This window comes from Artemia sp. Qi Xiang Cuo, chromosome 19 (genome assembly GCF_049724085.1).
Source record: "Artemia sp. Qi Xiang Cuo chromosome 19, ASM4972408v1, whole genome shotgun sequence".
Lineage (NCBI taxonomy): Eukaryota > Metazoa > Arthropoda > Branchiopoda > Anostraca > Artemiidae > Artemia > Artemia sp. Qi Xiang Cuo.
In genome coordinates this window covers 46,527,181-46,554,771 of record NC_142812.1, presented here as the reverse complement: position 1 = coordinate 46,554,771, position 27,591 = coordinate 46,527,181, and the positions used below count along the sequence as shown (strand labels likewise).

Below are 27,591 nucleotides of genomic sequence, written 5' to 3'. Positions count from 1 at the left end.
AGAACTTAAACTTTTCTATCTTCTATGAAAATTTTGGAACAGTTATTTTTCTGGAGAAATTATAATTGAATTGTGTTCTTTGGTAAAATTCAGAAGAGAACTTGAACTTTTCTATCTTTTATGAAAAATTGGGAACAGTATTTTAAATTTTTTTATCTCTGAGAAAAATCTAAACTTAAGTGGAAAATTTTTATATTATTTTGGGAAAATAGAATTGATCAATAACTTACTTCATTTTCGTTGAGAAAATTCAGAATCGAAGTTGAACTTTTCTTCTTTTGGGAAAATATTTGGAACAGAACTTTAAATTTTTTCATCTCTTTGAGAAAAGTCGGAATTGAATTTAAGAAAATTTAGAATTAAAGTGAAACATTTTATCTTCATGGAAAATAATCACAATCATAGTATAACTTTTCCTATCTTCTATGGAAAATTTTAGAACTGAACTTTAAATTTGTATGTCTTGGTGAACTTAAAACTGAAGTGGAAGCTTTTTATTTTCTCTAGAGAAATTAGAATTGAATTGTGTTCTTTGGTAAAATTCAGAAGAGAACTTGAACTTTTCTATCTTCTATGATAACTTTAGAACAATATTTTAAATTTTTTCATCTCTGAGAAAAATCTGAACTGAAGTGGAAATTTTTTATAATATTTTGGAAAAATAGAATTGATCAATAACTTATTTTTTTTCATTGAGAAAATTCAGAATCGAAGTTGAACTTTTTTATCTTCTATGAAAATATTTGGAACAGAACTTTAAATTTTTTCATCCCTTTGAGACAGATCTGAACTGAAGTGGAAACTTTTTATATTATTTGGAAAAATAGAAATGATTAACAACTTATTTCTTTTTCATAGAGAAAATTCAGAAGAGAACTTGAACTTTTCTCCACTTCGTTGGGAAAATTTAAAATTGAACTAGAACTTTTTATCTTCCGGGAAAATACTCACAATTATGGTATCATTTTTTCTATCTTCGACCGAAAAATTTAGAATTGAATTTTAAATTTCTTTATATATTTGTGAAATATAAGAACCGAAGTGTAAGATTTTTATTTTCTCTGGAGAAATTAGAATTTAATTGTATTCTTTGGTGAAATTCAAAAGAAAACTTGAACTTTCTTATCTTCTGTGAAAAATTTGGAACAGTATTTTAAATTTTTCTTCTCTTTGAGACAGATCGGAACTGAAGTGGAAAATTTTTATATTATTGGGAAAAATAGAAATGATCAATAACTAATTTCTTTTTCATTGAGATAATTCAGAATAGAACTTGAACTTTTTTTCACGTCGTTGAGAAAATTAAAAATTGAACTAGAACTTTTTATCTTCCGGGAAAATATTCACAACTATGCTATAGCTTTTTCTATTTACTACGGAAAAATTTAGAATAGAACTTTAAATTTCTTTATGTCTTTGGGCAACTTAAAACTGAAGTGGAACATTTTTATTTTCTCTGGAGAAATTAGAATTGAAGTGTGTTCTTTGGTAAAATTCAGAAGAGAACTTAAACTTTTCTATCTTCTATGAAAAATTTGGAACAGTATTTAAAATTTTTTCCTCTCTTTGAGAAAAATCTGAATCGAAGTGGAAAATTTTTATATTATTCGGAAAAAAAGAATTGATCAATAACTATTTTTTTTTCGTTGAGAAAATTCAGAAGAGAGCTTGAACTTTTCTATATTCCATGAAAAATTAGGAACAGTATTTATTAATTTTTTCTCTCTTTGAGAGAAATCTGACCTGAAGTGAGACATTTTTATAGTATTTGGAAAAATTGAATTGATCAATAGCTAATTTCTTTTTCATTGAGAAAATTCAGAAAAGAACTTGAACTTTTCTTCATTGCATTGAGAAAATTTAAAATTGAAATAGAACTGCTTATCTTCCGAGAAAACATTCGCAACTATGATATAGCTTTTTCTATCTACTAAGGTAAAATTTAGAATTTGTAAAATTGGTTTAAGAAGGATATTAAGAAAAGAACTTGTTCTGAAAAGATATAATAAAGCCATTTGAAAAGTATGGCTTGATCTTGGGGTGTGCAAAAAAGTCAAGTTGTGGTGAAAAAGATGAATACTTCAACTTGTAAAATTGGTTTAGGAAGGACATTAAGAAAAAAACTTGTTCTAAAAAGATATAATAAAGCCTTTTGGAAAGTAATGCTTGATGTTTGGGTGTGCAAAAAGTCGTAAAGTAAAGTTGTGGGGAAAAAGATAAGTACTTCAACTTGTAAAACGGGGTTAGGAAGAAAACTACGTAAAGAACTTGTTCTGAAAATATATAATAAAGCCCTTTGAAAAGTATTGCTTGATGTTGAGGTATCTAAGAAGCTTTAAAGTAAAGTTGTGGGTGAAAAGGATGGATGCTTCAAGTTGTAAAATGGGTTTAGGAGGGACATTACATAAAGAACTTGCTCTGAAATGTCTTTTGAAAAGTATTGCTTGGTGTTTAGGTATTCAAAAAGCTGCAAAGTAAAGTTTTGGGTGAAAAGGATGGGTACATCAAGTTGTAAAATGGGTTTAGGCGGGACATTAAGAAAAGGAACTTGCTCTGAAATATCTTTTGAAAAGTATTGCTTGGTTTTGACGTATCCAAAAAGCTGTAAAGTAAAACTGTGGGTGAAAAGGATGGGTACTTCAAGTTGTCAAATGGGTTTAGGAGGGACATTACATAAAGAACTTGTTCTGAAAAAATATATTCGAGGGGAACCAAAAGATTGGGGGATGGGGCACTTCTGTGTCTCAAATGCGCAAATAAAAAAGTATTTAAAAAATTTGGGGGGCAAAAACGTTGGGGGGGGGGGGTTGGGGTAGGAGGGTCCTTTGGGGTTGGGGTAGGAGGGCCCTTTGGGGCTGTGGTAGGGGACCTCACATCTTCTAAAATGTCTCTAACTGTTTCGCTCAAATAATTCCCTAAAATGTCTAAAACGGTTTCGCCCAAATAATCTCTAAACTTAATTTCTGTGGGTTCCTTTTGTTTTGATATTCCCTGCGCTGTCACATTTGACATTCCTAGGAAAACCCTTTCCCGCGTTAATCTATTCATCTCTAAGATCAAAATATTCGCCCGGAAACAATTCTCCTGGACGATCACCAAAGACATTAATAAACTTCGCCCCGGAAACAATTCTTCTGAACGAACACCAAAGACATTAATAAACTTCACCCGGAGACAATTCTCCTTGAAAATACATCAAAGTGAGAAAAATCCTGTTGATTCTCAGTGACAAAAACCATCTCCCTAGGGACTCTATGCCCATATATGGTGTCCCGTCACGAGCTCATGAGGTTAGGCTAGGTTACGCAATCAATTTCTCGGAAACGTGTTCTCCCTAGGGACTCTATGCCCATATATGGTGCCCTGTCAGACTTACAGCACAGGTGTTCTCCCTAGGGACTCTATGCCCATATATGGTGCCCCGGTAGGAGTCATTAAGGCTTCTCTACTCATGATGCTAATAGATACATCAAGAGAATTGGTTTTTTATGCTTATTCTAAATATCTCCCTTTCACCAATTTCTCTCATGAGTAGTCATGTTAACCTAAGTAAAATGAACCTAACTTAAACGTAGAGAAAATGGTTAGTTCTAAGAGAACCTTCTCGCTTTTGACGGAAAACTTGCGGCTATTAGAAACAAATTGTTACTATTAAGAAAAAACCAGTTACTTCCAAGAAAAAATTGATAGAATTAAGCAAATGTTTGCTAGTATTAAGGAAAAAGTTGTTACTTCGAAGAGAAAATATGTTAGTGTAAAAAAAGCTTAGTACTTCTGACAAAATATTGTTATCATAAACAAATATTGATATTACTAAGAAAATTTTTTTATCTTTGACGGAAAACTCGTTATCCCTGACAAAACAATTGTTACTTCTTTGAGAAATTAGTTATCTTTGACGGAAAACTCGGTGCTATTAGAAAAAATTGCTACTATTAAGAAATAACCTGTTACTTCTAAGAGAAATTTGACAGTGTTAAGTAAAAGTTTGTTAGTATTAAGGAAAAAGTTATTATTTTGAAGAGGAAATTGTTAGTTATATGAAGTTTGCTACTTTCGAAAGGAAAATTGATATTATAAACAAAAGGAAACTCACACGAGTGAAACAAAAAGGGGCCAAACTCTGGCTAGAGTATACATCGGATTCTGATTCGCAGTGGGCCAAAGCATAAGAAATATTAAAGGTGACTAGTGTATAGGTATTAGATCAATCCCGCTCTAGATTGATAATTGTTTCGTTTTTGTGTTTGAGAAATTTTGTTTTTTTATTTTTATGTGTTATTTAGGTTAGCTCGGTTCAGTTTTTTTTATTATTTCTACTCCAGTTATTTCTGCTCTACTTATACCTTCTCAACTTAGGTCTTATCGAAGGATGATAAGAATAATAGGCTTTCATGACTCGGCAGTGGTACGGGCTCCTTGTCACGCGGGCTTACTGGCGCGGGGTGGGATCTTTCGAATATTATTTAGTTGACTTTAAAGTTTGCGGGTGCGGGGGGAACCGATAGACTGGTGGCTTTGGAGGGTAAACCCCTTAACATATCTTAACTTTCTGAAACTTTTCATTTTTCGGTCAAAGAGAAGACAACACTTTTTCTAAAATAAGACCGTCATCGTACGTTTCTCCTGATGAAATAAACAGACTTGAAGATAATTCATTGCGAATGGGGCTTATGAATGTGCAAGGACTCATGAGTTCTATTGATGAACAAACAAATTTATTGCCAGCAAATCAAATTGACATTTTGGGGATTTGTGAATTATTTATTAATGATGAGACAAAATATAATGTGAAAATCCCGGGATATAAATCCATTGATAAGAATAGACTAGTCCATGGAAAAGGTGGCCATGGGTTATTTTTGAAAGATGGAGTGCAGTTTGATTGACTTCCAGAACTGGAAAAATATAATGTTGAAAAAGTGTGTGAAATACTGGTTGTTGAATGTCGGCTTGGGACTAACAAAAATTCACGTTTGTGTTGTGTATAAGCCCCCTTCGGCCCCAATACCGCTTTTTTTTACAGTTTCTGGAGTCTTTACTAGCATCTTTGAACGATAAGGATGTAGTGGTTATGGGGGATTTTAATATAAACCTACTGGAATTTAATGAAAATACCCATACAACAGAATTTATTACATTAATGACATCGAATTCCCTAATTCCTTCGTGTACAATTCCAACGCGTGTTGAATCGACTAGTGCAACTCTCATTCACACCATATTTTTAACAACACCAGCTACGTCTTCACAGGTTGTTCTGAAGGATTTCTCTGATCATTTTTGTTAATTTCTGATGTGAGATACCAGATTCATAAAATAAAATCACCCGAAACAGCAACCCGGATTATTAATAAAAAAATCTAGTATGTTTAAAGGATGAACTGAATTTGACTGATTGGTCTCCTGTATTTGATGCTGATGAAATAAACTCTGCGACGGATTATTTTTTAGAAGGACTTAATGCTGCACTTGATGAGTCGTGCCCAAGAGTAAAAAAAGAAAACAGAAATATAATCAACCCATCCAATCATGGATATCACCCGTTTTTTGACGTCAATTAAACATAAAAAGAATCTATATAAAACTTTAATATCTTTCCCAAGTGAAGAAAATAGAAGAACCTTCAAAAATTATAAAAACCTGCTTTCATAAATAATACGTAATACTAAAATGCAATTTTATTTCGATTCTTCTAACGAAGTAAGTAAGTCCCCAAAGAAAACTTGGGAACTAATCAACTCATGTTTAAATCGATCGCGGACGTCTTCTTCGCCATCAAACATACGGGATGCCCATGGTAATACAATTGAAAGGAAACTAGAAATGGCAAATTACATAAATTTTCATTTCGTGTCAATCGGGCAGTCAGTAGCTAATAAGCTCCAACGTAATATGTCCCATGGGCAATGTAATTATCGTACGTACCTAGGAAGTCCTTCTGGAAATTCTATGTTTTTAACTGCGGTACCAGAGGAAGAGCTTGCTAAGGTTGATAAGCTTTTAAAGAATGGAAATTCCCCGGGGATTGGTGCATCATCGACCAATATTGTTAAAGCCATTTTACCTAGTATTAATAAAGTTATGTGTCATTTAATAAATCTGTCATTTAGATCGGGAACTTTTCTGGATTCTTTCAAAAAAGCGAAAGTGTTACCGTTATATAAGAGTGGTGGTCGAACTAATTTCTCGAATTATAGACCCATTTCTCTTCTTTTGGGTTTTTCTAAACTAATGGAGCGATGTTTTTATAAACGAATGTATAATTTTCTCTGTTGAAAAGATATTTTTCAAAAATACAATTTAGATTTAGAAAAGAGCATAGAGCGCAGAATGCTATATTAACTATGGTACAATTTATCCACGAGTGTCTGGACAAACAATGGATCCCGACAAGTATATTTTTGGACCTTGAGAAGGAATTAGATTCGTTATGCCATGAAATATTGTTGGACAAATTAAACCATGGTGGGATACGAAGACCAGCGCACGATTTTATCGCATCTTACCTAAGTGGTCGCTCCCAAGTGACTATGATCAACGAAACAGTTTCGGATCCATGTCTGTTGTTAAATATTAATGACCCGCAAGGTTCAACCCTGGGACAACTGCTTTTTATAATATACATAAATGACCTTCCATCAGCGACAGAAAACCATGGACTGAATGTTCTTTTTGCTGATGATACCGGATCATCACTTACTGGACAGTCGGAAGAGGATCTCAAAGAGAAGCTGCAAATTGTATTTTCTCAACTTCTTGTATGGCTAAAAGCTAATCGTTTGTCATTAAATGCATAAACAAAACCAAATTTATCATTTATACTAGAATTGGGCAGAATGCACAAAGAATTTCAACAATATTTGATCATGCTACAAATATTCAAATTCAAACGGTAACTTCGCTCCGGTATCTTGGTATTATTATTGATGAAATTCTGTCATATAAAGAACATTGTAATAGATTACGGGTTAAAGTTGCTCAAGGGGTTGGTATAATGCGAAGGTTTCAGCATTTTTTTTTTCATATGAAATCCTACGTCTAATTTATTTTGCGCTGGTTCATTTGCATCTTGCGTATTGTCCTCTGATATATTTGGCAACATTCAGATGTCATGTGAAAACAATACAAATTCTACAAAACCGGGCTCTTCTAATTTAAAAGAAATATTTACCATCACCGTCTTCGTATCCTAATAAGAGTAAAACTGAAACTCTATATCTTCTAACTAATATTTTGCCTGTTTCACAGATATCCACCCTTAATTTTTTTTTATTTAAGGTAAAATATGACCGGTCAGAACTATCTACGTACTTTCGTTCGAATAATTTTTTCCCTGTGCAACATACCCATTCTTATGAAACCCGACATAAATGGAACATTCAGCACCTAAAATTAAGCACAGAGAGATCACGGTTCTCGCCATTATTTTCAATCGCGGGTTCATGGTGTCCTTATCTACCATTTATTGATTGCAGCAAATCATTGTTTTTGTCTGGTTTATTTTAATTTCATATGACCTATGGCTTTTTGTTTTAACTGACCTTGCTGGTTACACATGGTAACTCTCTCTCTCTCTCTCTCTCTCTCTCTCTCTCTCTCTCTCTCTCTTACTTCTTTTTCGCCTGTTAATAACGCCTAACTTCCTCTTTTGCAAGGCATGATTATACAAAGAAAAATCTTCTTTCATTCTCTCTCTCTCTCTTTCTTTCTCCCTCTCTATTCACCTTTAATTCTAAGAGAAATTTGTTTACCTGTTAATAACGCCTAAAAAAAAATTTGTTACTTTAAAGAGAAATTTGATATTATTAAGAAAAAGTTTGTTAGTATTAATGAAAAAAGTTGTTACTTCGAAGAGAAAACTTGTTAGTGTTTAGAAAAACTTGCTATTTCTGACACAAGACTTGTTATTACTGACCAAAAATTTGTACATCTAAGAAAAATTTGTTATCTTTTAGGGTAAACTTGCTGCTTTTGGAAAAAATTTCTTACTATTAAGAAAAAACTGTTACTTCCAAGAGACATTTAATGATTTTAAGAAAAACTTTGTTAGTTTTAAGGAAAAATTTGTTACTTCGAAGAGAAAATTTATTAATGTCACGAAAAACTTGCTATTTCTGACAGAAGACTTGATATCATAAACCAAAAATTTTTAATTCTAAGAGAAATTTGTTATCTTTGACGGAAAACTTGCTGATATGAGAAAAAATGTGTTACTATTAAGAAAAACATGTTACTTCAAAGATACATTTGATGGTTTTAAGTAAATGTTCATTATTATTATGGAAAAAAAATTTTACTTCGAAGAGAAAATTTGTTAGTCTTAAGAAAAACTTGCTAAGTCTAGCAGTAAACATTTTATCATAGACAAAAAAATTGTAATTTTTAAGAGAAATTTGTTATCTTTGACAGAATACTTGGTGCTACTAAAAAAATTTGTTACTATTAAGAAAAAACCTATTACTTCCAAAAGAAATTGGATACTGTTAAGTAAAAGTTTGTTAGCATTAAGGAAAAGGTTATTATTTCGAAGAGGAAATTTGTTAGTTTTAAAAAAAACTTGTTACTTCTGACATAAAACTTTTTATCATAAACATAAAAAATTTTCACTTCTAAGAGAAATTTTTTATCTTTGACGGAAAACTTGGTTCTAATAAAAAAAATCTGTTACTGTTAAGAAAAAACCCTTTGCTTCCAAGAAACATTTGATAGTTTTAATTCAATGTTTGATAGCATTATGGAAAAAAGTTGTTACTTCGAAGAGAAAATTTGCTAGTGCTAAGAAAAACTTGCTGCTATTTCTAAAGAATCGTTACTATTAAGAAAAACCTGTTAACTCCAAGAGATATTTAATAGTTTTAACCCTGTCGTGAAAGACGGAACCTCGCAGTTCCAATATGTAATAATCCTTTTGGCGCTTATAAATCGGTTGCTACAGTAATAAAACCTGTTCTTTCGTGTTTGGCCTTTTTTAGCCATTCAATTGATGGATAACAAGTCAGAGTAGCATTCAGTTGGAGTTATTTAGATGACGGTGAAGTTAGGCTGTTTGTTTTTTTCAAAAAAGGTAAGAAGTCTATTTTTTCATTTGTGATAGAAAGTTACAGCGTAATAAGAGCAACAACTTCAAAAGTCATTGCTGATGTGTGATGAAAAATTCTGGTATAAAAAAAACTGATAAGGCCATTTGGACGCCCCCAGTGATGGATTCTATTTTCGAGACCCTGTAGTCTCGATGGGCAAGACCCTTGTGTGGCGGTGACTGTAAAGTCCCTCTGGTCAAAATTAATAAAATAACAATTTTAAAAATACTTGACAAAAAGCAATTTCTAAAGCAGCAGTAATCTTGAAATTGTTTTTGTCTGGTTTATTTTAATTTCATATGACCTATGGCTTTTTGTTTTAACTGACCTTGGTGGTTACACATGGTAAATCTCCATCTCTCTCTCTCTCTCTCTCTGTCTTTCTCTTTCTATCTCTTTCTCACTCTCTCTCTCTCTCTCTCTCTCTCTCTCTCTCTCTCTCTCTCTCTCTCTGACTTCTTTTTCGCCTGTTAATAACGCCTAACTTCCTCTTTTGCAAGGCATGATTATACAAAGAAAAATCTTCTTTCATTCTCTCTCTCTCTCTTTCTTTCTCCCTCTTTATTTCTCGTACGATTTTATTTTATAGTTCGTTCTTTTCCCAGACCATGCAAAAGTGAATGTCTATCACCCAAAGTACCATACTGAACACATTAGAAGAGTTGGGAAGCGATCTTAGTGATTTAGATGAAGATAATGACTGGTTTCAGCAGTTTGAAGAGATGAAACAGGATCTACAGGAGAACACTGACACAGAGGATACTGCTTTGGAGCTGGACCTGACTAGCATGGCATCAGCTAATGTTCTTACAAGTTCAGACATATCAGCCAGTGAGGAAGACTCGCCAGCCATTTTTCTACTCCGAACCGACACAGATCCTTGTCTTGTTTCGCCTTCAACTTTATCGGCACCAACTACATCTCTTGCATTTTATCAGCCAAAGCAAGTTCTAAGAAACTTGCATATTAGAGACAACCTGACAATCACAGCTGGTGAGAAGGATAGGCTCTTCAAGCTGTGACCGATAATTAACCTGCTAAAATTCTGCTTGAAGCAGATAGTTTATCGTGGAGCCTACCTGAGTGTTGACGAGTCCATCTTTCTCTTCAAAGGATGTTCCACGCTGAAGCAATATAGCCCAATGAAATCGATTAAAAGAGGTTACAAGCTTTGATGCTTGACCTGCATGAGCAGGTTTATCTTCGAGGATTTTGACGTTTATCAAGAAAAATTTCAAGCTTTCAAAGATGATTTGGGATTTGGACTTGGCGGTAGCGTCGTTTGACAAGTGACTAAAGGTCTAAGTAGAAAAGAGTATATTGTCATCCTTAATAACTTTTTTTGTCTGTATCCCTTCTTGAACAACAAATCGTTTGTGGTAAGAAAAAATTTCCAGTTCTAGCAGAAAACATCTCGTTTAAAGAATGCAACTTTTAGTCTTCCTTTACCTCCTTCAAACGCCATTATGGCTTGTTGTCAAGAAGCATTAAACCCTGGAAAGGCTGGTGTTCCAAGAAAAAAAAATCATAATCCCTGACGTTCTTACAAAGCGTTTAAAAGATTCTCGAGTGCTAGCATATCCTTAGTCAAATTGCCCTCCGATGTGTGAAAACAGTCGCGCAGTGCCATTCCGCTCTGGCTCATAAGTATACTGTTTAACGGTTTGGGTTCCTACTCCTCTCAAAAGAAGACACACTTATCTTCCAACCTCTTCCACGAGGTGTCGTTTCGTAAGATGAACACCGTTATTATGCTGCTCTCACGTGTGTGCCATGCTCGGAGATTCCCCATGGGCTCCTGGAGTCTCGCTTTTGACATACGATGGCGTCATCCATATTAGACCTGGTCACGAAAATCCTGGGAATCTTCCAGAAAAAGAATGTGCCAAAAATGGGTAGGAATCTTGGCGATACTGAAGAAATATTAGATCACCTGGTATCCCGGTTGGCATGCCAGGGGTGGGTGGGAACAATAATTTATCGATATGGAATTTTTCCTTTGCGCTTTTTGATATTTTTTCTGGAAAAAATGCCCTCCCGGGTTGTCTGACGGCTGAGACAATTGAAGGTTATGCAAAAATCGGGGGTTCTGTTGAATGAGGGTTCAGTTAAACGGGCTCAGTTGCACGGTTATTAACACGGGCTTGGCTTGCGAAAACTTGAATCGCGGGATTTAAAGGCATATTTTTTTACAAGAAATGCATGAAATATGTCTTGGGGGGATTGGGCGTTGTCAGAGGGGGTGCCACAGTGCAGTAATAGTGTGCCATTGTAGGGTGAAATGCTTGGAGTATCACTCTCTAGCAAAGAAATTAGTGACTTCTTGGTTTTCAAGTAAAAGAAAACACAGTCTAATAAGATTCACTAGCTTTTTTGATGATAAAGGTTTGAAAATGCTCTAAAGATGATGAGGGCTGGTGTCAGTGTGGATGATGGAGGGGGGCTGTAATTCCATGCTGGTGTGAAGTATTTTGTGGAGTATCATGATAGACTTGGGTTGAATAACTTGAATCACGGGATTTAAATATATAATTTTTATTATGGAATGATTGAAAAATGTCTTAGGAATGATGACGTGATGTCAAGGGGGCAGTCAAGTAATTTCACTGTGGTGTGAATTGCTTGGAGTATTACTCTCTAGCAAAGAAATTGTTGACTTCTCGGTATTCAAGTAAAAAGACACTGTTTAATTTAGATTCACTAGCTTTTTTCGGAGCGAAAAGATCAAAAATGTCCTAGGCGGCGGTGGGATGGTGCCATGTGGATGAAAGAGGGGGGTCATGTGTGTAACGCCATGGTGGTGTGGAGGGGTTCGGAGGCTATTATGATAGGTTAGGGATTGCAAAAACTTGAATCAGAGGATTGAAGTATACTTTTTAACAAGAAATGACTGAAAAAGTGTCTTGGGGGAGATGGAGGGATGTCAGAGGGGTGCAACTGAGCAGTAATAGTGTGCCAATGTTACATAAATTGCTTTGAGTATCACTCTCTAGCAGCGAAATGACATATTCTTGATGTTCAAAAATATACCGTTTAGTGAGATTCACTAGCTTACTTTCGGAGGGAAATGGTTAAAAATGTCCTGGGAGGCGAACAGGTGGTGCCACGCGGATGGCGGGGGGGAGAAGGGGCTGGTGTGTAAAGGTGTGATGGTGTGGAGTGTTGTGGAGGCTATTATGATAGGCTTTGGGATACAAAAACTTGAATGAGAGGGTTGGAGCATAATTTTAAACCAGACATGACTGAACGATGTCTTTGGGGGATTCTGTGATGTTAGAGAGGATGCCACAGAGCAGTAATAATGTGGCATTGTTGGGTGAATTGCTTGGATTATCACTCTCTAGCAAAGAAATTGGCGATTTCTCGGTGTTCAAGTAAAAAAACACTGTTTAATTTAGGTTTGCTAGCTTATTTTCGGAGCGAAAAGGTTGGAGATATCTTAGGGGGTGGGGGGATGGTGCAATACGGATGAAAGAGGGGGGCTGGTGTGTAGTTTCACTGTGGTGTTGATTGTTTTGGAAGCTACTATGATTGGCTTGGCTTGTGAAAACCAGGAATCAATGGTTGAAGTATAATTTTTAACAAGAAATGCCTGAAATATGTCTTTGGGGAGATGAGGCGATGTTGGAGGGATGCTAAAGAGCAGTAATAGTGTGACATTGTTGCATGCATTGCTGTGTACAAGTACACTCTAGAGCTTAAAGATAAGGCGGGGGACATTAATTGAATTTTTCGGTACAGGGGGACTGAAATATAACATTCTTGTCTAAGAAACGATGCATTTCGTTATAAGTTTTTCAAAAATACCTCTTAATATGGTTTAATTGTACAACTAATATTAGTTCACCTTCTCAAAACGATTGTTAGGGGGTGGGGGGCAGCCGTACATTCTCAGAATATTGTGAAATATTCATAAGTTTAATTCAAAGAAAGCGGGGTATTTTCCTTAAAAGTTCTTAATAGGGCATAAATTTCCATCTAATATCAGCAATATCCCCCTGGTATTGCATGCTAGGATGTTTTCTTTTTTACAATAGATGGTTCTTTTGCATTTATTACAATAAGTCTTATTTCACGTTTTATTTTTTTGTCGTGTTTTTTAACTGCTTTTTTCTATGTTTTTAATATTGCTATAAGTTGGTTTTTATTAATAAACATTTAATTTACTAGCTTTGTGTTTTCAAGATGTATTCGACTTTACAATTTATGAAAAGATAAATAGTATAATTTTAAATTTGAAATGATCAAGCTTTAGTTATTTTCCCCTCACATTTTTTTTTTTTTTTTTTTATCCAATTTAACCATAAATTATTAGTAATGTCAGTGGATGTCATACCGTTTAGAATCACTAGAATTTTGTGCTTGATGGAACATTGCTTTTTTTCTCTCTGAAATCAATGATAATAACAATGGCATTAATAATAAGGGAATTTTCTTTAATATTGTTTACACTAGAGGCTACAACCATGGCTCATTGGTTCGTGGCTCATTTCCATGCAAACATAAAATAACACCTAGTTGAGATCAACTACATTATTCTAGTTATAGGATATTAATTATTTGAAAAAAACTACGTTTTCGAAAGAGTTAAAGAGGCTGAGTCACAAGTTCGAACCTCAAAACGTACAGGGATTAGGAGGTACAGTTTGGGGGCTGCCGCCCCCCAAACCCCCTGCTTTTGCAGCCTCTTTTGTTAAGGTTGTTTAAGTCCTGTAGCCTGCAATCAGTTGGTCGTACCAAGTTCATCACATTATAGCTTGTTATCGGTTAGGGAAAAATCTCCTCCAAAAAATCCAGTAAACAGGCTCAGTACTGTTTCTAATCAAAAAGATGCAAAAGGATGTTCTTACGGTAAAAAATTCAAGCAGACTTCGTTCGTGTTGCAAAGTATTTCTTTGCAAGGGAAAAAGCGGGGGTTGAGGGGGGCGGTACACCCCCAAAATAAAAACCTTAAAAAAAGAGGCTGCAAAAGGGGGGGGGTTGGGGGTGGCAGCCCCCCCCCCCAACTGTACCTCCTAACCCCTGTACGTTTTAAGGTTCGAACTTGTGACTCAGCCTCTTTAACTCTTTAGAAAACGTAGTTTTTTTTTCAAATAATTTCTGCACATTTTTGTACAGTTTATTACTTATTATTGCTTGACTAACTGTTAGCTGATCGTGTCAGGAGTTAAAGTTGGGCGGCTGCCGCCCCCCAAACACCCCGCCTTTGAAGATTCTTGTGTTAAGGCTTTTAATTCTTAAATACTCAAATCAAATGCACAGTAATATTTTCTTTTTTCTACTTTTCTTCGAGCATGCGGGTATACGACATATTATCAAAGCAGTGGAGACTTACCTGTAAGCTGAAGGCCGACTGTGATATTCTTCTGGAGACGCCTGTTGAGCCGAAAGATTTAATAGATTGGATTTAAAAAAGAAACTGAGTTTATTTTTTAAACTTTAAATTTAAGAGATACTACTTTAAATTCAATATATAAAAAATTTACTCTGACGGGGAATCGAACCCGGGTCTTCCGCACGATAGACAGGAATAGTGACCACTGTACTATCAGAGACTCTCGTTAAATTATTTTTAGTCTCTGCAATCTATTTTCAACGCAAGCAAATACAAAGTAAGATTTTTGTTTTTCGACAAAAAAACTTCTGGGAAACAGCTGGAACTTTTGGAAGCTTGCAGTCGGTCTTGTCAGGTTAAGAGGACTATTTTGATCTAATTTAATAATGAAATACTATGCTTTTAGGAATTTCAAAAATTAACATGGGCTCTTATAGGTAAACGAGGTTTTTCAAAAATGTAAATTCGAGGGATAATTTTTTCGGTCTGAAAATATCAAAGGGCCCTAAGAGGTTGAATTCTGGTTCGAATGAGTCCTCATTCACCTGGATCCACTGCCAACTGTGGCCTGTAGGCGTGGCTGATAAAAAAAATAACTTGATGAACATTAAGTGGCTATATTTGGTTTTTGGAAAACAGGGAAGGAGTGATCGGATTGAGCTGAAATTTTGAAGATAAGCTTCCAGGCCCTAGGAAAGCTTATCCTCTAAATTTCAGCCCGATCGGACAACGTTAAAGGGGGGACTGTGGTGGGAGGGCCGAAACTTCCGGCCCACTTTCCCCCATGAAGATAAAGTCGGAGGGGGGTGAAATTTTGCATGTTTCTTAGTTTGAGCTTAGGCTACAAAATGCGATCACCGCCGTCTCTATGCGACCGCTAGGACCGGAAATCGCTTAACATTGTGGTGGGTCGCCTCTTTAAAGAGGCACAAGTGTGCCTCCTTGATAAAGTTCTCATGTCTTAAGTCAAATTTAAAAAAAAATTATACAAAAAAAATTCTTATTCAGTTTTCTTTCAGTCGAAGATCGTCAAAAGATGTGGAGATCCCTTCGAGGTGGTTTTACAAGGGGGAAGAAAGCCCAAATATGTAAGAGTGGGTCTGTGGGAGGAAGGAACAGAAAGCCATAGAAGTGGTTAGAGAACCTTCTATCTCTAGAAAATGACATGTCTGATAGACAGACAGAATCAAATTTTTCAGAAGTACTAACTGTAAGTGTCCCGTATTGCTGATTGGCTGGACACTATGTTAGCATACATAATGAAATATTGAATTTCCAAAGGTCGTAAGTGTAATGTTCCTTCAGCTAATCATGCCACACACGCTAAAAGCTTGTAGACAAAGAAAGTAGGGGAATCTTCCTTCCAACCAGTCAAGGAGTTCCAAAATTTTTGTTTATGAAGCAAACTTTTGCAATTTTACCTGTAAAAATTTAACAATTTCTTCCTTCTATTGTCATTACACGCGGGAGAAAAACGCCTTTAAGATGAAAGGCAAAAACTAAAGGTTTCTGAAAAACCTTATAAACAAACCTCCTTTCTGAGGCATGCAAAACGCCAGCACTCTCTCACCTCAGATCCAAATTTTTCGAGCTTGTATCCCCATGGGCCTTTGTCAAATATATATATATATATATATATATATATATATATATATATATATATATATATATATATATATATATATATATATATATATATATATATATATATATATATATATATATATCTCGTAGATAATTTCGGAGACCACACTGCCTTTCCATGACGATAAATAAAAGTTCAAATAGGGATAAAATCCTTTTAATAGACAGTGATTGATAGAAATTCACAAAAATACCAGATATTTCGGTCACATATACAGTGACCGTCATCATTTTTTTTTTTTTTTTTAAACCGGCCCCAGAAAATAAGTTTTAAAAAATATGAATCTAACGTAATTGTTTCAATATTCTCCACAAAAATATTAGCTAATAAAGGGGATAAAGAGGCCCCCATAGGTAAGCCATTTATTTGTTCGAAATACTCCCCTCTGAATTGAAAAAATAAGAGAACTTATTGCACAAACTTACTAAGTACATAATTACAGAAACTTCCAAATCTGTTTTGCCACTAATCAAATCCAAATTTCGTAACAGCTTTCCATCTAGAAGAGTTTCGGCTGCTTCTACATCAATATTTTTGTACATTGATACAATGTCGAAGCTTGAAAGCGAAGAACTCGAAGAAATTTCTACTTTTTTCAGTTTTTCAACCAAATTCGAAGAATTCTTAATGTACAAAATGTTTCTAGACAAGTGGTTGTCAGATTTACGATAACCACTAGCTCAAAATGCTTGTAGGCGACTGTTTATTTTACCTAACTGGATGTACTTGTAGATAAGGCTCATGAATCTATAGAAGTACATTTAATGAAGGGCAAAAAGAACTGCGTAGCAGGCATTTGTAATAGAGTTGAGGCGTAATTTTTCCTTCATCCTTTAAGCACTTCAATTCTTTCCTAAACTTATTTGAAAAAGAGTCTGTTGGATTATACGATAGCTTCTTGTATGTTTTTTCATCCTTTAGTAAACTTCTTAATTTTGATTCGTAGTCCTCAGAATTCATCACAACTAAAGTGTTACTCTTATCTGCTTTTGTAATGGTAATTGAATCATCCTTTTTCAAGTTTTTAAGAATTCTTATGTCTTTGATGGTCCTACTATGAAATTTCGGTTTCAATACAAAATTAGACAGGGTTTTTACGGTAGAAGCTCTTACTAAGCTAATATCTTTTATTACATTTGCGTTTTTATGCAAAGATGTTTCAATTGAAGAGATAATGTCTACCACTGGGAGTTTATCTGGTTTAAATCAAAATTTCAGACTCTTTTCAAGCACTGATTGTTCTTGTATCGTTAAAGTTCTTGATGAAAAATTAACCACACCTGGTCCAAGAATTGACGAAGGTATTACCACATTATTTTTTGATAATTTCGAAAACGTTTTCAGCAATCTTTCTCTGGAAAGGCGAAAGTCATGACTGAAGTGATTTTTTCCTGTTTGTTGAGTAAAAAAAAAGTCATTTACACTAACTTATTTTGATATAAGATTTTCAAGGGAAAGTTTATCTCTCACTATTAAACCTCTTTTTCTACTTTTATCCTTAATAATGTGATTCAAAGCCTTGAAATGTAAGCTTCGTTCAAAATTTTCGTCCTTGAAAGTGCCCAAATGTAAATTGAATTTAAGTGAAGGTGTCACAATTCTCATCTTCTTACATCGTAGAAGACAATCCTGTTGGTCGATAACATTTGCATGTTTTTTCTGAGTGTTTATATATTTACACACAATTTTGATCAAAACATCCCCAAAAATGTTATGTAGATAATTTCGGAGGCCACACTGCCTATCAGTGACGATAAATAAAAGTTCAAATAAGGATAAAATCCTTTTAATAGACAGTGATTGATAGAAATTCACAAAAATACTAGATATTTCGGTCACATATACAGTGACCGTCATCATTGTGTAGACAAAAGTGGTTTACAGATTGACACTAACCACTTGCTCAAAACACTTGTTGGCGACCTTGTATTTTACACAACTGGTCACAATGGTAGGTTAGGCTCATGAATCTTTAGAAGTCCATATAATTAAGGGCACAAAGAACTTCGTGGCAGGCAGTTGTAATACAGTTGAGGTGTAATTTTTCCTTCATCATTTATGCACTTCAATTCTTTCTTAAATTTATTTGTAAAAGAGTCTGTTGGATTATACAGACTATCTGGTATAAATATCTGGTATTTTTGTGAATTTCTATCAATCACTGTCTATTAAAAGGATTTTATCCCTATTTGAACTTTTATTTATATATATATATATATATATATATATATATATATATATATATATATATATATATATATATATATATATATATATATATATATATATATATATATATATATATATATATATATATAAAGTTCAAATAGGGATAAAATCCTTTTAATAGACAGTGATTGATAGAAATTCACAATATATATATATATATATATATATATATATATATATATATATATATATATATATATATATATATATATATATCTATATGTGAATTATGAAATGATTGAACTTGAATCAGCGTGTTTGTCTGTGTTTTTGTCTCTCTCTCTCTCTCTCTCTCTCTCTCTCTCTCTCTCTCTCTCTATCTCTCTATCTCTCTCTTTCTCTCTCTTCCTCTCTATCTCTCCCGCTATCTTTTTCTATCCCCCCCCTCTCTCCCTATATCCTCTCTAAATTCTAGATTATATTTTAGCTTGAAATACAGGCACAATAGGATGTTATTGAACAAATTGTGCTGACGGGTTTTGAGGACTCTTTGACGACTCCAGTATACAGCCTGCCGCCTTCAGCAACAACCTCAAGTGCATATTCCCGCTAAAGCATGCCAATAGGTTGGGAAAGTACAAAGCCTCCTGCAAAAGAAGGGAAAACGAACAACAAAAGTCAACTGCTTGAGCAGGAGTTGATTAATACATTAAAGGAAGATATTGAAAGTCATTTTGTGAAAGTCTTGTAGGGAAACTTACGAGACTTGATCCTGAGACGAAATTTTTCCTTAAATATAAGATACAGGAAATGGTTTATCTTGTTTCTAATAGCCGGATAAGAGATAATGGCTAGCAATGTATTAAATTGTAAAACGCAATTTCTTCCATACTGATTTTCGATCAAACTTTTTTATATTAAATAATTAACATACGAGATAAGAAAAGCTGTTACACTATTGGAATAGATACTCGTTTTGCCAAGATAAAGCACCTTCACTTTAATAAAAAAAAACTCAGAAAAATTACTGCGAATAGCAGCAATTGCTGCATTGCTGGTATTGTTTGAACCCTGGCGATCAAGTGTTTGCTTCCAGGTAGATTCCACTTCATGCCTCCATGTCCCAACAGTTATTCTCCCATTACTGCCTATAGTGCCACCAAAATTTCTTGGCCAATAATCTGAGTCTCTTTCCATCAAAAAATTGTGAAAACAGTAGTATGCCTTTATAATTGAATTGATTGTTTCAAGTTTGCTGTCAATTGCTGTATACAAAATCCACCATCTAACAGCCTGAAGAATAAACGCATAATCTACTACAAGTCCTGCCCTGGATAGCCTATAGTTATAAACTCTCTTCTGTCTGTCTGCTATGCTTAATCCAGTAGGGTAGGGCCTCATAATATTTTTTCTAAGCGGAAAGCCTTGTCAGCTACAAAAACATAAGGCACCACCATCCCGGTGGCAATTGGTTGTGGATGTGGTGTGTCCATTGTCTCATTTATAATTGACCTTCCAAAAGTTGACCTTGAAAATACACCGAAATCATCTGAGCTCCCTGCTGATCCAACATAGCATAAATCTGTAGTCTGCGTCCACAACAGCCATCAGAACAATACCGTAAAATTTCTTGTAGTTGTAGTACTGAGAGCAACTATCCTTGGGGCACCGAATTATAACATGCTTGCCGTATATCGCCCCAATACAATTTGGGAAATTCCAGCGACTCTCAATTTTTCGGCAGCATTTCGATAATCTTGTTGCGTAGGTGCCTTCATTTTTTTTTTTTTTTTTTCTTCAAAACGTTCCAAATTGCTTTTGTTGTTTCAGCTATTATGTTTGTCACTGTGGGACGGCCTACTAGGTACTGGTAAGACAAAGATCTTTTTGACTCTCCTGTTGCCAAGTGTCTTAGTGTAATTACTAGTCTAACAGCAGGTAAGATGGGTTTTCTCTAATTTGTATACTGCTTTTGAATTTTATCATGAAGTAAGGTCAAAAAATTTTTTTAAATTGGCAAGGTGACATCCTCATATACTGAAAGTACCATTCTTGGTCTTTTTTTTCGGCAGTGTCAGTAGATTTGCAAAACTTCCTGAAGTGTTTTATTTCGTAAAATGTCACGGACCCACCATCTTCGATCAATATAAGATGCAAGAGAAAAATGATTATTCATGATAATATAAATCCCAAAATCCCACAAGTTACTATTATTTTACATATAATAACTATTTTTTAATAGGTTATAACAATTCATAAGTTCATTTTTTATTATATATCTATTATATTAATTTTTTTAAATGTATTAGGGTTAAAGAATAGTTAAAAAATAAAATATGGTAATATTGTTAATAAAGTCACTGCTAAAAGATGACTGAAAAAAAGGTTTAGTCATTATAAATTAATCCCCCAGATACCACAATGTACTTTGAGTGTAAAGATAATAAATTTTTTGATATTGTTAATATAATTTAATAAGTTCATTTTATATTATATAACTATTATAATAATTTTTTTAAAGGTATTAGGGTTAAAATATAATTAAATATTAAATTATTGTTATATGTTTATAAATTACTAATAATCCATAATCAAGAGATATTGTTATATTACATATAATATAAAAAAAAAAATAAATCAAGAGAATATAAATTTTAAGTTAATAAAATTTTTTTAATTGGTTAAAAAAAATAAAAATAACATTGGTGAACAAGAATAAATGTTCAATCGAGTTTGCAATTGAGAAGGAGTTAAAAAATAGGGATTTAAGAACATAGGGTATGCTGGGGAATCACGTCACTGCTACTAATCTGTCATTTATGTAGTTTACAATATTTTTTGAATTTTTGCTGGCTGAATAAAATAATATTTATGAAAGTTCAAGTTCAATTCAATTTATTTAGTTTGAAGACAAATTTCAAATCAAATTGATATTGTTAAACTAGCCCTGTAGCCTGAGAAAAAGTTTGGATACTATCAGAATGCAATTTAGCGTTTTCAGCGATGATGATCTTCTTTCCTAAGTTATAGACAAAATAAGATTCAATTTAAAGTTGAATTATGGACAGGTAGAAAGTAAGATTACCTTCACGTAACCTTCCTCTCTATAAGAGACCTGGAAAATAATATATGAATGTGTAGTTTTTGAACATTTAGTAGCAACAAAAAGAATCATGTCCTCACGAAAAAAATAGACCCACTTTGGAAGGGGATTTCGAGATTGGCAAAGGTGCACATTACCTAACCCTGCAGTATTGAGTACAGAGGTAGGCCCAACTGAACCAGAATAGGTAAAAAGCGAGTTATGTAACTTTTCAACTGAGCCAGAGTAGGTAAAAACTAAGTTTCGTAAATAAAGCTTAGTTAGTGAGGCTTAAAATGAGCAGAAATTACCACAAATAGCAGGGCCGACACCTTAAGCCTTTTAAAGACCAGAGTGTCATTTTTACTTTACTGAAAACAATGTTAATAACCACCATTAGCCTACTGTATGCAATTAATCGATTTAGGTTGAATATTTAATAGGATGTATAATAATATTTAGTCCTGGAAATCTTAGTACTTTTGAATATCCTAATGGTATAAAAAAACAAGTATTTGAAATATATCTCGTTTTTTGTAAAGTGTATATGATACTCTGATTTTAGGAGATTTAGGGGAATTAGGCCACCTCAGTTTATGACAGTTTTGGTTACTTTAAGTCTGACTGGATTATTCATTTTGTAATATATTTAATATATTTATAATGTAATATATTTCATTTTGGTTTATATATATGTAATATATTAATATATATGTAATATATATATCATATGTAATATATTTCATTTTGGTTTCCATTTATCTATTGTTGGTGATTTCTGTTTGTTTAAAGCTTGAGTTATTATTTGCATTTATTTCTAGAGATGAGAGATGCGGTAGACAAAGTTTTAAGAGAAGAGCAGTGCGGTTTTAGAAAAGGTAGAGGATGTGTCGACCAAATTTTCACTCTTAGGCTAATAATTGAGAAGTGCCTGAATTTTCAAACATCTTTGATCCTCAGTTTTATAGATTATGAGCAAGTGTTCGATTCTGTTGATAGAAGACCTTTAGTAAAGGTTTTATCCTTGTATGGTATACCAGACAAATACATTAAAGTAATTAGTGCTATGTACGAGAATAACACTGCTGCGGTTAAGGTAGGAAATGAGGTTAGCAGCTGGTTCTGTATTAAATCAGGACTTAAGCAGGATTGTGTTCTATCATCTTTTATAAGGATTATTTTGATTGACTTTGTTTTAAGGAGCACAGGAACGGCAATGGGAGACCTCAGAATCAAATGGGGAGGAAAAAGTCTCCTGGACTTGGATTATGCTGATGATTTAAGCATCCTAAATGAAATTGTAAGCAAAATGAATGAACTTTTAGAGGTTTTGCGAGTTCAGGGTACTAGAATAGGTTTGAAAATTAATGTTAGGAAGACTAAGTCACTAAGGCTAGGAATAAGTGAAGATGAAAAGGTGACTTTGGGCAATGAAAAGATTGATCAGGTGGGCAGCTTCACTTACCTTGGTAGTATTATTAGTAAAGATGGAGGGAGCAGTGAAGATGTTAAAAGTAGAATAGCCAAGGCTCAGGGTGTCTTTTCACAGTTAAAAAAAGTCTGAAAGAATAAGAAGATAAGTCTGCAAACCAAGATTAGAATATTAGAAGCTACAGTGATGACAGTGGTCAAAAATAGCTCTGAAGCATGGACGCTCCGAAGAGCGGATGAGGATTTGCTAGATGTTTTCCAGAGAAATTGCTTAAGGATTGTTCTGGGTACCCGGCTAACTGACCGTATTTGAAACAATAGGCTATACGAAAAATGTGGTTCAATACCGCTCTCTAGGGCTATAATGAAAGAAAGGTTGAGGTGGTTAGGGCACGTTGTACGGATGAAGGATGGCAGATTGCCGAAGATTGTTCTTTTCGGCCAACCATATAGGGCTAAACGGAAAGCAGTTCGTCCCCGTCTGGGGTGAGAGGACGTCATAAAGAAAGATTTAAAGGAAATGGGAACTTCGTGAGCGGGTGTAAAAAGGGAGGCTTTGAATAGATTTGGGTGGAGGAGGATCGTGCGTAGCTGTGTTGGCCTCAGGCGGCTTGGTGCTGCGGTGAGTTGTTAGTAGTAGTAGTAGTATTTCTACTCATCTTTGATTTAATGTAGTACTTTACTTTTCTTTGAAACACTTTTTTTGCAGAAAAATTAATTTAAATTTGTTTCTCTACATTTTTATTTGACATGGTTTTAGTATTCTAATAAAAGGAATACTTATAAAGTTGTTTTTGAAGTTTGGATGCAATCGCATTGTATCTCAGCGGTTTCAATAGTAATGATCTTTTCTCTTAAGTCATAGTAAAAACAAAATTCAATTCAAAGCTGAAGAATGGACAGGTAGAAAGTATGATTAGCTCCTTGTAACTTTCCTCCCTCCGAAAGAACTGGGAAATAATCTTTGAATATGTAATTTTGAACATTTAGTAGCATACAAATGATCCCATCCCCACAAAAAAAAGGAATACACCCACTTTGAAAGACAATTTTTTTGACTGGCAAAAGTGCATATTACCTACTCCTGCAGTATAGGGTGTAAAAGCATTGCTCAACTAAGCCGGGATAGTTAAAAAATGAGTCGTTTTTTTCTTGCTTCTACTGAGAACTGTCTCTGCACCCTATACTGAAAGTTTAATATACTGAAGGCTTGAGACTTATACACAATATCGAAATTCAAAGTAATTCCAAAAAGTAATACTTGACTTCTCCTATGGAGTAGATGTAGAGCTAGTAGTTTTTCTGCTTTCTGCTTAATCCCATTTGCATTTCAGCGGGCACAGTGGATCGATTTCATTTGAACAGTTCTGCGTTTTTACTTAAAAATCATCATAGAACTAAGAAGACGGTGCCGAAAACAAACGCAGCTATTATTTTCAGTTCTTCTTCCGAAGTAGAGGTTTGTCTGCAGGGTTGCCTCTGGTGACACTTTAGTGTCACTTTTGACACTTTTTTTTAAATGGCACTTTTCAGGACACCTGACACTATTAGGATACTTTTTAGCAAAAGTGGCACTTTTATTGCTAAGTAGCACTATTTTATAAAAAAAAAGAATTTTTCAGACAAAAAACTGGAAGGAAAACTGTCAATGTAGATATGCATTTATATCCTTTTTCTGTCAGTTAAGATTCTTACCTTAACTCTTCGCGCGGCAGTTATTGGATGCAAGAATCTTTCTGTGCGGTGAAAAACGTAAATGTGTTTGTCTCTATCTGTGTGTGAGAAATTTTATATTCTTATCACTGATAACCGAAGATCACCAAGTGATCTTAGATGCGAAATACTTGGCAATGAAGAGGACAAAGACAGACATTTAACTGCAATGTAGTGGAGAAGCCTTCAGTTGTTTTCAGTTGTTTAGTTCAACTATTTTGGGTTGTTGCAATAATTTGTAGGCTCATAGATGATAAGTCAGTCAAGCGGTTTGCAATTCTTGAGTGGGTCCGAATTAAATTTTTATGTTTTATTAGTTGAGGGTTGACTACAATTCAAAGAAGAAAAGAGCAAGAAAAGCTAAGAGTGTATTTTTGCGCCACTATGTTAATAGCTATTACTATGTTAACCAATCACTGGGCCAGTGACTGCTTAACTTTACACGTCTTTTCATCGATTTCCGTGACTGGAGCTCTTGAAGCCCAGTGACTGAAAAGCTCACTGGTGACATCACACAACGACTCATTAACGAAAACATCCACTAAGCTCACTGGTGTCCCACAAGAATATCCAGTGACTGCGTCAGTGACGCAAAAATATAATCTAACATTTCTGTTCACATTTTTCGTATGTTTTCGTTTACCTCTTGGCAATGGACAAATAAAAATTCATGCATAACCATCCTACTAAAAAAAAAATTGGTACCAAAAATTCCATTATCTTAAATCCTATGCAATCATTAGCAAAATCACAATCTAATTTCACTTTTTTTTTTAACTTGAATTTATGTTACATCATTACATAAATTGAATTTGGACGCACTTCCTCATTTTAGTTATTTCATTCCCACTAATTTTTCATTGTAAATATGCTTTCACGCTGATACTCTAAATGCTTGTCTTTTATTATAAAGGTGCTTTCATATTGATTCTTAAAATGCTAGTTGACTGTTCCTATGCCCTAGTCCCTGGAGACATCTTAAAGAAAAATTTACTGGGAGTGGTGAGAGTTCTCATGAAACTTATTCTACATTATAGAATACATAGAATAACTATAGTATGAATACTATGTTATATTCTATGAATAACTATATATATAGAACACTATGTTATATTATATGTCATATAGAAGGTTATGATAAACATATTAGATGATATAGCTGTCTTATTGTTTTTCCACTAGTTTTTGCCAAATAAACTACTTGAAAGAGTTAGTGTCTGAACCACTATTAGTTGTGTTTATTATAGGGTCATCAATAGCTACGATCTATGTTCTTGGCATTCTCTTCAGCATCTTCGGAGAAAAGAAAAGTTTCAAGCGCCTGAATGCACTGTAAGAATCCAGATAGTCCATTTAATGGAAAAACTGGATAAAAAACTCTCAATGTAGACATGTATTGCTGTCCCTTTTTTCCGTTTTCTCAAAAGAAAAAAAAACTGAACGTTTTTCCTCTTTTCTTTTTCCGTTCCTTTTTCACGCTATGAACAAAGACTGCTCAGAAAAAAAGAGAAGAAACTTTTGAGAAAAAAGTACTCTGTGGGGAAAGTTTTCATTTTATACAGTAAGCACCATTTGCGTTTAAGCGGGTTTTTAGGAGGGGGGCTGGAAAGTTAACAAGAGGAAAGTGCTGCGCAAAGCCGGAAATCAGCACCGACAAAATAAAATCAAATTTTCCTTTTTATAGATGATAGATGGCAGTAGATCTTGCATTTTATGTTGGAGAATTTAAAGATGCGGGAAACCACGCTTGGTGATCCCAAGTGGATTGGCCAATATTTTCGATTTAACAAGCTTGTCGACATGAGTGCGAGCGACGCCAAGCGTCGTGAGCGGCAAATTTTAGGAAAATGACACTTTTTATACAAAATTAACACTATTTTGCCACCCAAAGCGGCACCGAAAAAACCGGCTGAGTGGCAACCCTGCTTGTCCGCAGCTTTTTCTTTATAGGCATCAAAGATCCAGGGTTGCCGCCACTGACACTTTAGTGTCACTTTTGACATTTTTTTTAATTGGCACTTTTTGGGACACCTGACACTATTAGGACACTTTTTACCATAAGTGGCACTTTTTTTGCTAAGTAGCACTATTTTACAAAAAAAGAATTTTTTCAGACAAAAAACCCGAAGGAAAACTGTCAATGTAGATATGCATCGATATTGCTTTTTCTGTCAGTTAAGATTCTTATCTTAACTCCGCGCTCGGCAATTATTGGATGCAAGAATCTTTCTGTGCGGTGATAAAACATAAACGTGTTTGTCTCTATCGGTATGTGGGAAATTTTTATATTCTTATTCTTATCATTGATAAGCGAAGATCATCTAGTGATCTTCGGTACGAAATACATGGCAATGAAGAGGACAGAGATAGACATTTAACTGCAATGTGGTGGAGAAGCCTTCAGTTGTTTAATTCAACTATTTTGTATTGTTGTAATAAATTGTAGGCTCATAAACGATAAGTCAGTCAAGCAGTTTGCAATTCTTGAGTGGGTCCGAATTCAATTTTTATGTTTTATTAGTTGAGGGTGGACTACAATTCAAAGAAGAAAAGAGCAAGAAAAGCTAAGAGTGTATTTTTGCGCCACTATATCAATAGCTGTTACTATGTTAACCAGTCCTTGGGCCAGTGACTGCTTAACTTTGCGCATCTTGACATCTATTTCCGTTACTGGAGCTCTTGAAGCCCAGTGACTGAAAAGCTCACTGGTGACATTACACAACGACTCAGCAACGCAAAAACATCCACTGAGCTCACTGGTGTCCTACAACAATATCTAGTGGCCTCTTAAGTAACTGGGCCAGTGACGCAAAAATGCGCTCTAACATTTCCATTCATATTTTTCATATTTTTCTTTGAACTCTTGGCAATGGACAAATGAATATTCATACGTAACCATCATTCTAAAAAAAAATTGATCCTAAAACTTCCATTATCTTTAATCCTATGCAATCATTAGCAAAATCACAATCTAATTTCACTTTTTTTCTTACCTAAATTTATGTCACATCATTACATAAATTGAATTTGGACGCACTTCCTCATTTTAGTCATTTTATTCCCACTAATTTTTGATTGTAAATGTACTTTCACGCTGATACAATAAATGCTCGTTTTTTATTATAAAGGTGCT

The 27,591-nt window shown here is 34.3% G+C and overlaps 1 long non-coding RNA gene across 1 annotated transcript; it reads left to right on the top strand.

Moving 5' to 3' along the window:
- The first annotated feature begins 4,126 nt into the window (after positions 1-4,126).
- Positions 4,127-18,969, top strand: LOC148940919 (uncharacterized). The gene is made up of 3 exons (XR_016143372.1): positions 4,127-4,184; positions 8,976-9,067; positions 18,720-18,969. It is a non-coding gene; the product is annotated as an uncharacterized LOC148940919 (long non-coding RNA).
- Positions 18,970-27,591: the final 8,622 nt, after the last annotated feature.